We start from the raw sequence: 12,528 nt of genomic DNA, 5'->3' as shown, positions 1-12,528 counted from the left end.
ATGACTAAGCCAGGGATTCTTAAACTGGAGTCCGTGGAAAGGTTTGAAAATTGGGGGATTTACCTATGAATTTTCTGGTAAGATAGTCCATAACTTTCATTAGAATCTATGTCACCCTTTTTCCACTCCACCCCCAAAAATACAAAACTTGCACTTAAGTTTTATTTTACAATCTTTTATTTTTTTTTCAATCTGAGGCTTGAATTTAATGAAAAAACAAACAACCTTATCTCCCTTCCTTCTGTGCCTGTTCAGTCATCCCACACCTCCCAAAATGAATGGTGTGTGTGGGTTGGTGCATCTGTAAAGCCTTCTCTTAGGGTAGCAGGATGTAAGAAAAAAAGATGGAGAAAAAGTTTTTAAATAGGGGTAGACATTTTCTTTTTTTATAGTACTCTGCCTTGAATTTGTTTTTGTTTTTGTTTTTTTTTTAATTCTTTCCTGAGTTTCTTGACTATTATTATTGTTACTTAGTAGCCTTCACTGTAAATTCTTTCGTGGACAACTGTGAAGTGCTAGATTCTATTTTAGCTAGCTGAGCCGACACAGCAAATTTATGTTCTGTTATAAATTAAGTGATGTGATGACATATGCTTAGTGGTTAGACTGACATGCAAAATAAATCAAATGTAATCATTTGAATATAAGTTTGAGATATAAAATAAACCATTTGGGGGTTGAAACAAAAGACATAACTATAGGAGTAGCAGTCTGCCAAAGCACAAATAAGCTAATTCTGCTTGTAGTCAGCAAAATAAAAATAATTTCAATAATTTCAGTTGGATTTTTTTTCTCCTATGAGTATCATACCTCTTTTCTCTGTGAGGAAACTGAGCTCAAAGCGGTGAAAAAATTTGCTTAAAGTCCTACAGCTCGTAGGTGGCAGAACTGAGATTCAAACCTGCCTATATGTGATGCCAAAGCTCACTGGGAGAACTGTTGGCTAGGATTGCACTTTACGCACTTTTGAATAGCTGACAGGTGCCAGCAGATCGCTATACAAATAGGTATTCAGTAGGTGCTTTTGAAAATGAGTGAATGAATAAATGATAGGTTTAGTGAGAACAAAGGATAAGGACTTCATTACACGTTATTGTCGACCTTTCCGATAGGTCTTGTTCACCTCCTATCCGGGGGGCAGTCTACACAACCTACAATCCAGCAACCCAGGGATTCATCAAGTTTCCCCGGTTAAACACCAGAACTCCAGGGCCCTGGTGCCAGGCTGCCTGGGTTTAACTTCTTCTTCTTTTTTTAATTGAAATATAGTCGATATATAATATTGTACTAGTCTCAGGTGCACAACACGGTGATTTGACATAGACATTACAAAACGCTCACCACATTTGGTGGTGTCACCTGCAACGTTATCACGATGCTATTGACTGGATTCCCGGGGCTGTGCTTTTCCTCTGGGCCAAGTGGCTTCATATCTGGACGTTTGCACCTCTCCATCCCCTTCACTATGCAGCCCATCCCTCCGCCCCGCACCTGCGGGCTTTACCTGCTGTCTCTGCCACTCGCCCTCGCCCCGACCCAGTCACTGAGCTCCTCTGTGTGTCAGCTGTGTCACTGGTAAGGAGGTGGGGATCCCAGTTGTGACTTCTTTATAGGGTTGTTTTGAAGATAAAGCAAGTTAATAGATGTAAAGCACATTAGAAAACACAGTAAACACTCAATAAAGAGCTTTATTAACTTAAATGCAGTTCTTCAGAGCCCTTGTAAAACCCTTACCATCCTTTTGCAGTAAAGCTTTTCCAAAAAGTGCGTCCTACCAGGGTCATGTTTGTGTTCTTTTCCTGGAGTTTCCTGAGTGTGCGCTGTGTTGACATCCCATCATTAATATCTTCTGCTGTCGGTGCTAAGTTTTTCATCGCGGCCTCAGATACCCCCGGGGTTTGCTGCTCTTCAGCAGACCTCCAACATGATACCAGGACCTGAAATGGCAGAAACTGAAAGCAAAATAGAAAAACTCAGCCAAGAAATGCTGGGTGACTTTTCCCTTTGCTGTGTATTTAAAAAAAAATAAAATAAAATAAAGGTAAATTGAAAACCTATGAAGGCAGGCATACTGTACAGGGCTGTTTTGGTTTAATTTTCTAAATATCAGTACAGAGTTTTCATTGCTTTGTTGAGCAGACAACTCCCGAGTGTTTACTGTGGTGTGCCCGGACTCTCTATATACATCTGGTGTCCATCTAGCCTGGATTTTCCAGAACGATCCTAATTTTAAATGTCTTTGGCATCTTTTCATGGAAATAAATTAACAAGGCTGGGAGAGAAAAGGCTTTGTCAGAACTTCTGGCTAGAGTTTTGCTTCATATTTACGTTCAGCTGTGTTGCCACTTGCCCCAAGCGTAGGAGCCGCCTAGTAAAGAAGCCTCCACGAGTCCTGCGGGGCTGCTGGAGCCAGGTGAAGGCACTTACCATCCCATGCACTCTGTTCCCCCCTTTGGGGGAGGAGATTTAAATATTCAGATTTTTATCCACAATTCTGGTTGTTTATTTGGGGCTGGCAATACTGAGAAGTAACTTCTTATATTATATATTCTTAAACTGTTGCTTTTAAAAAATTTTGCAAGGAGACACATGACTGTAATAAGCAGAAAAGAAAATAAAGTTTTTAAAACTCGAATTAGGGGCACCTGGGTGCCTCCGTCATTTGGGCATCTCTTTCTTGATTTCAGTTCAGGTCATGGTCTCTGGGTCATGGGATCAAGCCCCAGGTCTGCTCCATGCTCAGCAGGAAGTCTGCTTGAGATTCTCTCCGTCTGCCCCTACACCCTGCTCACACCCACTCTCTCTCTCAAATAGATAAATAAATTAAAAAATATATAAAATAAACTGGGCAGCCCGGGTGGCTCAGCGGTTTAGTGCCACCTTTAGCCCAGGGCCTGATCCTGGAGACCTGGGATCGAGTCCCACGTCGGGCTCCCTGCATGGAGCCTGCTTCTCCCTCTGCCTGTGTCTCTGCCTCTCGCTCTTTCTGTGTCTCTCATGAATAAATAAAATCTTAAAAAAATAAAAAATAATAAAAATAAAATAAACTATTGACTTACTACCACAAAGAAAGTGGACATTCTATTTTTAAGCAGCCCATTAGTACGGAGTGGCATCACTCCAAGAAGCCAAAAAGCATACACTCTAGGAGGACAGAGATCATCTGCTTTTCTCATCTTTGTGTTCCCACAGAGAAACACTTGATAAATATCTGCAGAGGAATGAACAAAGGCCTCTTTAATATTCTCTTAAACATCTTCGCTTTCCCAAATAAGAAGACCAAACATTATAGGTCACCTTAAGTGTGCCCAGAGTTATATGTGACACACACAAAACAGATAAATATAAATCTGTATCTATGCCTGTATGTATCTGGATTTACACACAGACTAAGTATTATTTACTTGATGGAAGGATTCACCAGATCCTTCTATGTAGCAAAGCTCTGTACGTTTAAAGTGGAATTTGATTTTCTTCCTTTTTCCTATGAAGTAGTGGAGTAGTTTGAAAGAACTTTGGTCGAACAACAGCCCTGGGTTCGAATTCCACTTCTACCTCTGACCTCTTGTGTGTCCAGGCTTTCGTTTAATTGTTTTACCTCTCTGGGTCTGCGTCATTTCCACTGTGAAATGAGGAAAATTGCAAATGTTAAGGGTTCGGCATTAAAGCACCTAGTACAGTGCCTGGAGCACAGGTACAAAGGGTACCTGCTGTCACTGTAGTTTACTCAAGCTTTAGGGAACATGCAGTACAGGAATCCAAGTATCACCCCAACAACAGCCACCAGTCCCCAAATGCATCAGAGAGGCTCACGATTAATTGGCATGAGAAAAGAAGGCCTTCCATGCCCCATCCCAGCCAAGTGATATCAATGCTTAGACTCGCAGCATTTCTCGCTTGGCGTTCTGAGAGCACAGAGGCCTCCTTCACTTCCTTGTTTATGTGACAAGAGGAGGGGAAATCCCACCCTCCTCCAGCCTCTGCAGCCTGCCTTTTTGAGGCTCAGCCAGGGAAAAAGAAAGCAGTGGTTAAATTCGGGAGCAGGGGCTGGAAAACCGGGATATTGGCATTGTAGCCTAGCCAGAGGAATAATTAAAGCTTCAACTCAACAAAATTACCTAACCTTCAGTGTAAACTTGTCAGTCCAATAAATAAACCAAGAGCTGCACCATATGGTGAGGTAGGAAGTGTCCCCGCGGCTGCCCCCTTCCTCTCTGAGGCGTGAGAGGTGCCTGAGGCCTCACAGGCCTGTGGGCTGAAAGCCTCGAGGCCCCCCAGCGTGGCCGAGCAGGGAGATGTGCTTCAGATTCCTGATGCCAACCCCCACTGAGCTTTAAGAACCAGGGCCAGTGGGGTGGGGGGTAGTGGGGTGCTGGGGGGGGTGCAGGAGGAAGGAGGCAACAGGCAGGTGTGTTTCTTGCTCCAGAACCTGGTCTCCAGCAGCTCTGGTTACGTGGCTACCAGCCAAGCCATGTCTGGGGTGAGCTCCCCTGTGGCCTGGTGGTGCAGTAGCCCTGGGCCTCTGCTAAGACCTTTTGCAAGTCCGCCAGTGAACAGACTTCCTCCTCATACCACACCGGTCATGATCTTCTAGAACTGGAACGGGACTTTCAGGAAGTGGATGAGGGGCCACAGGCTACTGGGCACGCCCACCTCGACTCCACAAATGAGAAGATCTCTGTGTCCCTTTTGTCCTTGTAGTGAGTGTGTAATGCCATTACAAGTTAAAGAGAGACAGAATGGCTTTCAAGGGAGGAAACCCAGAACTTGGGCCCCCTTGTCCTGGTCACAAGCGAACGGAGGGTTCAGATACTTTAGACCAGGAAATTACAGAGAGAGCACGGGGCTAAGGTAGGATAGCATTGTCCTCGAAGTGTGTGTGCGGGAGTGTGCATGCACACACAGACACACACACAGCATACGGAGAGTTCACTGAGATATATTAGACGGCAACTTGTACTTCTCTGAATTTTTTACAATTAGCCAACACAGTGTTAAATCCATGGTACATGCTCAAGTGATATTTGTTGAATAAATGAATATACACCTGTTGAAATAAAGAGCCCTGGATGGTTGAGAGTGAGCTTCATGGAGGAGGTACTAAGTAACCTAGATCATTACGAGGCATTGACCGGAATGTGGGTTAATAGTAAATTTTTCAGTGTTATGGTCAGAACTATGTAGCCTATAGTGGTCATAATTATTAAAAAAAAAAATTCCTTTCTGCTTCCATCTCATACAATATGATGGGAGGGAGGGCAAACCACTTAACTTTTGACTGATCTTTTTGCTACTGAAGGGAAGGATGTTGTTCCCTAAGGACCAGATGTACAGCTGTCCGATTTTCAGTCCTGATTTTCTACTCTGCCTACAGGCTTCTTCAAAAGAACCAGGGCACAAAAGGCCTACTGGTGAACAACAGGGGTCAGGTGATCCTGCTCTCAGAGCCTCTCATGGCCAGCCAAACCCAATGCTTGGCTCTGTCGAAGATGGACCTGTAGGGCAGGCTTTTTGGTGATAACCTTCACTGTACCTGATTCTAAGCAGAGAAATTGGTAATTAAAGCTCAGGTGACTAGATCTTTTCTCATGAAAACAACAAATCATAGCATAATGATTATAGTGTAGTCTCTAGTGCTTTTTCAAATATTGTATCTTTGTAGAAAGTTTCATGTGTTCAGTATATTTTGAAAATAACACGTCTTCCTTTACCAGAGCAGGAACAGCCTCTGAGTGAAGACAGGAGAAAGAGAAATAGGCCATTTCTGAAAATGTTGGTGGCTATTCTCAACACATCTTGGTGTGACTTAAGGAAATACTAGCTGTTTGTGATGGTTAATTTTATAGCCAGGCTGTGATACCCAGATGTGCGGTCAAACACTATGGATGTTTCTGTAAAGGTATTTCGGACGAGATTAATGTTTGAATTGGTTGATTTTGCTGTCCATGATATGGATGGGTCTCATCTAATCAGCTGAAGACCTGAATAGAGTAAAAATCTTACGTTCCCTGAGCAAGAGGGAATCCTGCCAGTAGAAGGCTTTTGGACTTGAACTGCAACATTGGCTCTTCCTAGGTCTCTAGCCTGCTGGCCCACCCTTCAGATTTTGGACTTACCATCTACCATAATCACATGAGTCAATTCCTTAAAACAAATCTCTCAATAGATTAGATAGATAGATAGATAGATAGATAGAAGATAGATAGACATCCTATTGATTCTCCTTTTTTCCTGGAAAACCCTAACTAATACACTGCTGTAACAAATAACCCTGCACATTTCAGTGGCTGAACACAAAATTAATGTCTTGCTCAAGGAGCAGCCCAATGCCAGACTTCCACATCAGGGGCTGGTTTTTTCACCCTGTGGTGATTCAGGGACCCAGGCTTCTTCCATCCCATAAGGCATTATCCTCCAGTCCCCCCAAATCCTCTCTGTCTAGCCAGCAGAAAGGAAAGTGAGAGTAAAGAGGCACACTTGCTTCTCAACCACTTTGGCCAGATGAGACCCACATCATTTCCGCTCCCTCTCCATTGCTGGGAACTTAGTCACATGACTCCATCAAGAACGATGATAGGACTGGGAGATGTGGTCCTTGACTGGGAAGCTACTTGCCAACAACTGTCTACTCTAGAAAAGGAAGCAGGACTTTGGTAACTACCATAATCTTCTTCATGAACCCTCACTTTCTTATCTCTGTGTTTAGGACTTAGTCCACCTCAACTGTCATTCCTTTTGTGTTTTTCTTTGGTGAATTTGTTTCCTTCTGACATGACAGAGAGTCTCTTCTGTCAATTTTCTGTGATTAACCTCATATCATTAGACCTTTACCGATTTTGAATCTAATAAGGAAAGCAAGGTTAACACAAATTTAAAAGGTTAAGTAATAATAGAAGGCAGTGCAGTGCATGTTTTATGTGTAGGAGCAGAACAGATGGCAAGCACCATGGGTGTTCAGAAAAGGGAAAGAATTCTTGAGCTGCTATGTCCAGAGCAAGCATTCGGGGAAGAAATGAACTTGAATTGAGATATTACATATGAGTGGGGTTTCAGTAAGCAGCAGGGATGGGAAGCACATTGTAAGGAGGGTGAATAGGAGACAGGCAGGAGAAAGTACTTTTGAGGAATAGTCAACCAATCTAACTGGAGGGAACACTGGGGAGAACATTAGTTTAAAAGGAGGGCGGGGGATCCCTGGGTGGCTCAGTGGTTTGGCGCCTGCCTTCAGCCCAGGGAGAGACCCAGGATCGAGTCCCACGTCAGGCTCCCTGCATGGTGCCTGCTTCTCCCTCTGCCTGTGTCTCTGCCTCTCTTTCTCTTTCTGTGTGTCTCTCATGAATAAATAAATAAAACCTTAAAAAATAATAAAAAATAAATAAAAGGAGGGTGGGGGGAATTAAACCTAGGTTCTGTTTGAAGTGAATTAAAGTATAAATACTGGAGATCCTTGGAAGGATAATGTAATAGAAGTTTGCAGGATGGTTGGGAGGAGGAGCAAATAGAGGCAGGAACCCAGAACTTTCATGATCCTGGGTTACAATCTGCAGTAAATCACAACTGTTTTAGTTGCATGTGACAGAAGTGCAACTTCGCCAGGCTTATGTAAAAAAAGGATGTCTTGGTTTTTGTACACAGGTGATCTAGGCTGCATCTGTTTCAAGCACGGCTGGACTCCAGGAGCAAAAGCGCATCATTAGAGCTCACTCTTCCGTCGCTCAGCGCCGCGTGATTCTGTGTGCCACCCTTTCCGGTCTGAGCGACAACACTGTATGGACAGCTTCAGCCTCACATCCTTGACAGGCCCGACAGAGAGTCTCCCTAGATCGGGCCTATGGGGAAGTCCCTGTGCAGGTACTTCTCGTCCAGGTTTGAGTTGTATGTGCACCCCCTGAGTCTGGACTCATGTGGCCAGTGCTGGGCCATGTGCCCCCTGAGGGGGAGGATAAAGGTATTTGGGGGGGGGGTCGGTATGGAGAGGCTAATGTGTCCCATCTGAAACAGCAGAATGAGTTTACCATGAGAATTTATTATCAGAAAAGGGAAAGGAGTGCAGTTCACTACAATCTCCATTTTTTTGCATTAGGCTTTCCTTTTTTTAAAAAAATATTTGAAGTTCCTCATTAAACAAGCAAAGATTTGGGTCCCTCTTCATTGACTGGATCATGTTCTGCTAATATCTTCCATCTCATCTTCCTATATCACCTGTGCTAGTACGAAGCGGATAGTCAACACTCAGCTTTTTCTCTGAATTTTACTCCGGGATATCTCGTGTTCATCCCTTCATTCACACTCCCCATCCTGGTCCTGGGAACAAAGCCCTCATGCTCCTTGCCTGGCCTCCTGAAACAAACTCCCTGCTGGGCTTCCTGTCTCTAATCTTTGAACTTTCTAATTCATCATGTACAAACCACCAGAGTCATCTTCCCAAAACACAGGTCAGACTGTGACAAAATTCCAAAACCCTTATGGTGATACGACCATTTGTTGAATGCACACAAATTCCCCCCCTCCCTGTGTTACACTCCTTTGCAATGTGACTTCACTGCTTCTCCTCTTGAGGCTTGGAGTCCGTTTTCCTGCTTCCTTGAATCTGGGTTGGCCTTGTGATTTGGTTTGACAAATGAAATGCTGCAGATGTGACATGAGCGTTATGAAGCTTAGGCCTAACAGGCCTGGTAGCTTCTGCTTGGCTTGTTTGGAGCGTTGCCCTGAGACTCTGATGTAAGGAAGCCAGCCTAGCCCAGTGGAGGATAAGAAGGTAGGTGGGAAGAACTGAGGCTCTCTAGCCAATACCCGACACCCAACACCAACTGCCAGACTCATGAGTGAGGCCATCTTGGACCTCCCAGCCGGCTAATTGGCTGTATGCAGGCCATTAATAAGCCCAAGAAAAATAATAGCAGGATACTCAGCCAAACCAGAGTATCATGAGAAATAAGAAATCATTGTTATTTTAAACCACTAAGTTTTGGGGCAGTTTGTTTAGCAGCAATTGGATAACTGAAACAGAATCAGTAGGGTTTATTTGAAGGTGAGAGAGAAGAAGACTAAAATGACTCCCATTCAGTGAGGTTTAAGGAAACAGTGAGTTCATACAAGGGGGTCATGAGCACTGGGAGCCTTCGGGGTATTCCAGTGGGGTGTCCAGTAAGTATTGAGTATGTGGATCTGCCTGGATTGGGACTTCAGTGTCAGTAGTTGGGAGTGGATTAAATCCCCCAGGGCTACCCACTGAGTGAGAGGAGCAGAAGCCAAAGGTCAGAAGAGAAAGCCTTGGGGAGCATCAACAGTTAAAGATAGGCAGGGGAAAGAAAGCCAGAAGAGGAGATGGTTTTTAACACCGTTAAAAAGGGATGGGGTGTTTGTACTTTGCTTTTATTCTTTACTTCTTTCAGGTTGGTCAAAAAGGGAAAAAAGAGAACAGTAGAGGAAGTCAAGAAGCTACCCAGAATGCTAATGTAAGGATGTCGCGAGAACCTAATCAGTCATTCTCAGGATGCAAACCACCCTTGGAAATGCAGCAGGTCAGCGATGAGATGCTACCCCGTTGCATGCCAGGGCATGGGTGACGTGCTTAGCTCAGTGGCAGGGCAAATTGTATGGGGAAGAAAACAGTTTCTTTGACCAAGTTTGCCACCCATACTCCTCTTTTACTCAGACAGAGATGCAAGGAGAACCCAAACAAATGCAGAGAGATATAGACAAACCAGCCAGTCTAGTCAGCGCAGAAGAGGCAGGTATGTGGGTGGAGGCAGTCACAGAGGGACGCGCATCAAAATCTACGGAACACGGGCACAGTGAGGACAGGGACAAGATGCAGGACAGTAGCAGAGAGGTGTGCTTCTTGAATTGTCCTACCTCTGCTTCCACTTTGTTTCTCTCTCAGATCCAGCGCCACTGTAGCTTTATGAATACTGCCTGTGGGAATCTTGTTTGTCCCATTTATATTTCAGGATATGTAAGTATTTGTTACATATTTATCCCAGAGTCAGAAACTCCTCATCTAAAACATCACCGTAACAGTTCAAATTAACAGAGCCACTGATACTCTTTATAATACGTGGTGTGTGTGTGTGTGTGTGTGTGTGTTTAGTAATCAGGTCATATCTTTAAAACAAACTCCACTATCTTAGCTTTGGTTTCCTCATTTTATGATTTTTTTGACGTTTTGTATAAGACTGCAGTACTGTTTACACCTCCATGCCTCTTAACCAAAGATTCATTTTAACAAACATACACTAAGCACCCATACTGTGTGAGGTTTTGTAGGACACACACAGATGTAGGCAGTGGTGTCCTGGTAAGCCGGCACTCCAGAAAAAAAAAAAAGACCTGATTTATAGCATTTTTCAATTTTTGCAGTATAAACACTTCCACATGGCTGATTTCAAGCTACCAGTGGTTTAACAGCTGACTTACAAAAAATCCTGAATACTTCGCTCCTCTAGGACAAACACTTAAGAATAAGCTGCCACAACTGTCAGCTGTGTGTGGGAAACTATATTGGTCCAGGCAGCCCGGCTGGCTATCCAGCCAAAGTGTGTCCAGGCAAGACCAGCACAAGAACCTCCAGAACAAGCCAAAGAATCATGAGAAATTTTAAGCTGTTTATTAAGCCTCTAAATTTGGGGATGATTTGTTACATAGCGGTAGCTGACTGATACACATGAAGTACAGGCTGCATTGGTAAGACTCAATCGAGAAGCTGGAGCTGTTTTCAGCCTTCCCTTCTTTTTGGCATCATAGTCCTATTCATAGGCTGCCTGGGAAATTTTGATCTTTCTTTTTTTACAGGAAGCAAGACTTCCTGGCCACCTGGTGCTAAACATAAACACTGGCACCTCCAATGCTCTTGGCCTTTGGATATGCTGCCCAGTTGAATTTTTGATCAGACTAAGCAAAACAAAGGTCCATATCTATAAACAGTAGTTTTAGGAGAATATGTTTTTTTTTTAAAAAAAAAATCAGGACTGATGATTTTCTCAAATGAGGGGAATCGGAACTGCCATGAGCAAGACCACCCAAAGGCAAGTGGAACATTTAATAACATTCTTCTTATCTTATTATCTCCTCTAGGTACTGACCTTTCTCATTTGTAATGGACTTTGACCAACTACAACTGATTTGTTAAATATTGACTTGATGTAATAGCAAACATCCAGGACTCATTTATTCCAATATATTCCATTTCTAAAGTTAGTATTCTGTTTGGGGGTTACCCCCTCTGTTTGTGCATACTTTTCCATAGCAGACCCCAGCTCCTCTAGGGGTCTTTCTTCTGCTAAAGATTTCCAAAGACAAGATCTGTCCTCTTGGCCCGTGTATCATTATCACATGTGAAACACTGATGACTCCAAACTATCAGGAACCAGAGCAATGAAAAAGCATTATTTTAAATATTCAGTTTCCTAAAGAAAAGAAAGAAAATGATGATCACAAAAGTCAAGAGAGAGTTTCCTCCGAGGAGGAGGTGGAGGCTTAATGATCAGAGAGAGACAGAGAAAGAAAGAGTTCGTCTTGTCTGGGTAGTGGGATCACATAGCATTTGCTTCATTGTAATTTTAAGTATTCATGTAAAGTTTATACTCTTGTAGATGTAGGTTTTATTTCACAATAAGAACAATAATCAGGGGCACCTGGCTGGCTCAGTTGGTAGTGTGTGATTCTTGGTCTTGAGGTCATGAGCTTACTAAAATAAAATTAAATCTAAAAATTAAAAAGTAATGTATTTTGTATTCTTTCTTTTTTGGATTGTATCACCTGCGAACTTGTGAAAAATGAAGAATCAGGATCGCTCTCCCACCCCCAACTTACTAAGCCTCCTGCACATTAAAGACTGAGAAGCACCACCCAAGATGAAAAGACTGCAAGTGGGGATCCCTGGGTGGCTCAGCAGTCTAGCGCCTGCCTTCAGCCCAGGGCGTCATCCTGGAGACCCGGGATCGAGTCCCATGTTGGGCTCCCTGCATGGAGCCTGCTTCTCCCTCTGCCTCTCTCTCTCTCTCTCTCTCTCTGTGTGTGTGTGTCTCTCATGAGTAAATAAATAAAATCTTTAATAAGTAAATAAAAGACCCCAAGTCACTAGTCCTGAGGTGTTGGGAAATTCACCTTATCCTTGCCTTAAGTTTCTCATCTGCGAAATGGGTATACTACAGATCTGGCCTCCCTTCCAGACTGCTGTAAGGAGAGTATGAGAAGATATACCTGAAAGCACTTTGAGAAGACAGTAAAGCACCATCTAAATGTTAGGGACTGTTACCACCTTGGGATAGAGCCCTGAAAGAATTGATTACAAAGAAGCAAACAATGATCATTCCTTTACATTTAATATTTTTTGGAATCTTTTTCAATCTGATTTTGCTTTGTCAAAACTTGCTTTCCTCCCTGCCCTGAGGGTATTACCAGCTTCATGACCAGATGCGTGGTCCTCAATGCCCTTCGCAGCATCTCTAGGGCAGAGAGCTTTCCTTCCAAAGGCACTGGGGTCACCAATGAGACTTTCTGACAAATCGAATCCTGTCATATGAC

General features: G+C 43.4%; 1 protein-coding gene across 1 annotated transcript in view; it reads left to right on the top strand.

The window, feature by feature from the left end:
* Positions 1 to 12,012, top strand: part of ALG14 (ALG14 UDP-N-acetylglucosaminyltransferase subunit) — a 213,360-nt gene extending 201,348 nt beyond the window's left edge. Inside the window, exons 5-8 of the transcript XR_012035119.1 lie at positions 7,636 to 7,851; positions 9,396 to 9,524; positions 9,887 to 9,958; positions 11,784 to 12,012. The gene's annotated coding sequence lies outside the window, so the exon portion shown is untranslated. The remainder of the gene's footprint in view (positions 1 to 7,635; positions 7,852 to 9,395; positions 9,525 to 9,886; positions 9,959 to 11,783) is intronic.
* Positions 12,013 to 12,528: the final 516 nt, after the last annotated feature.

Source organism: Canis lupus, chromosome 8, assembly GCF_048164855.1.
Source record: "Canis lupus baileyi chromosome 8, mCanLup2.hap1, whole genome shotgun sequence".
Classification (NCBI taxonomy): Eukaryota; Metazoa; Chordata; class Mammalia; order Carnivora; family Canidae; genus Canis; species Canis lupus.
Note: the sequence above shows the minus strand (reverse complement) of the source record. Positions and strands in the feature narration are given on the sequence as shown.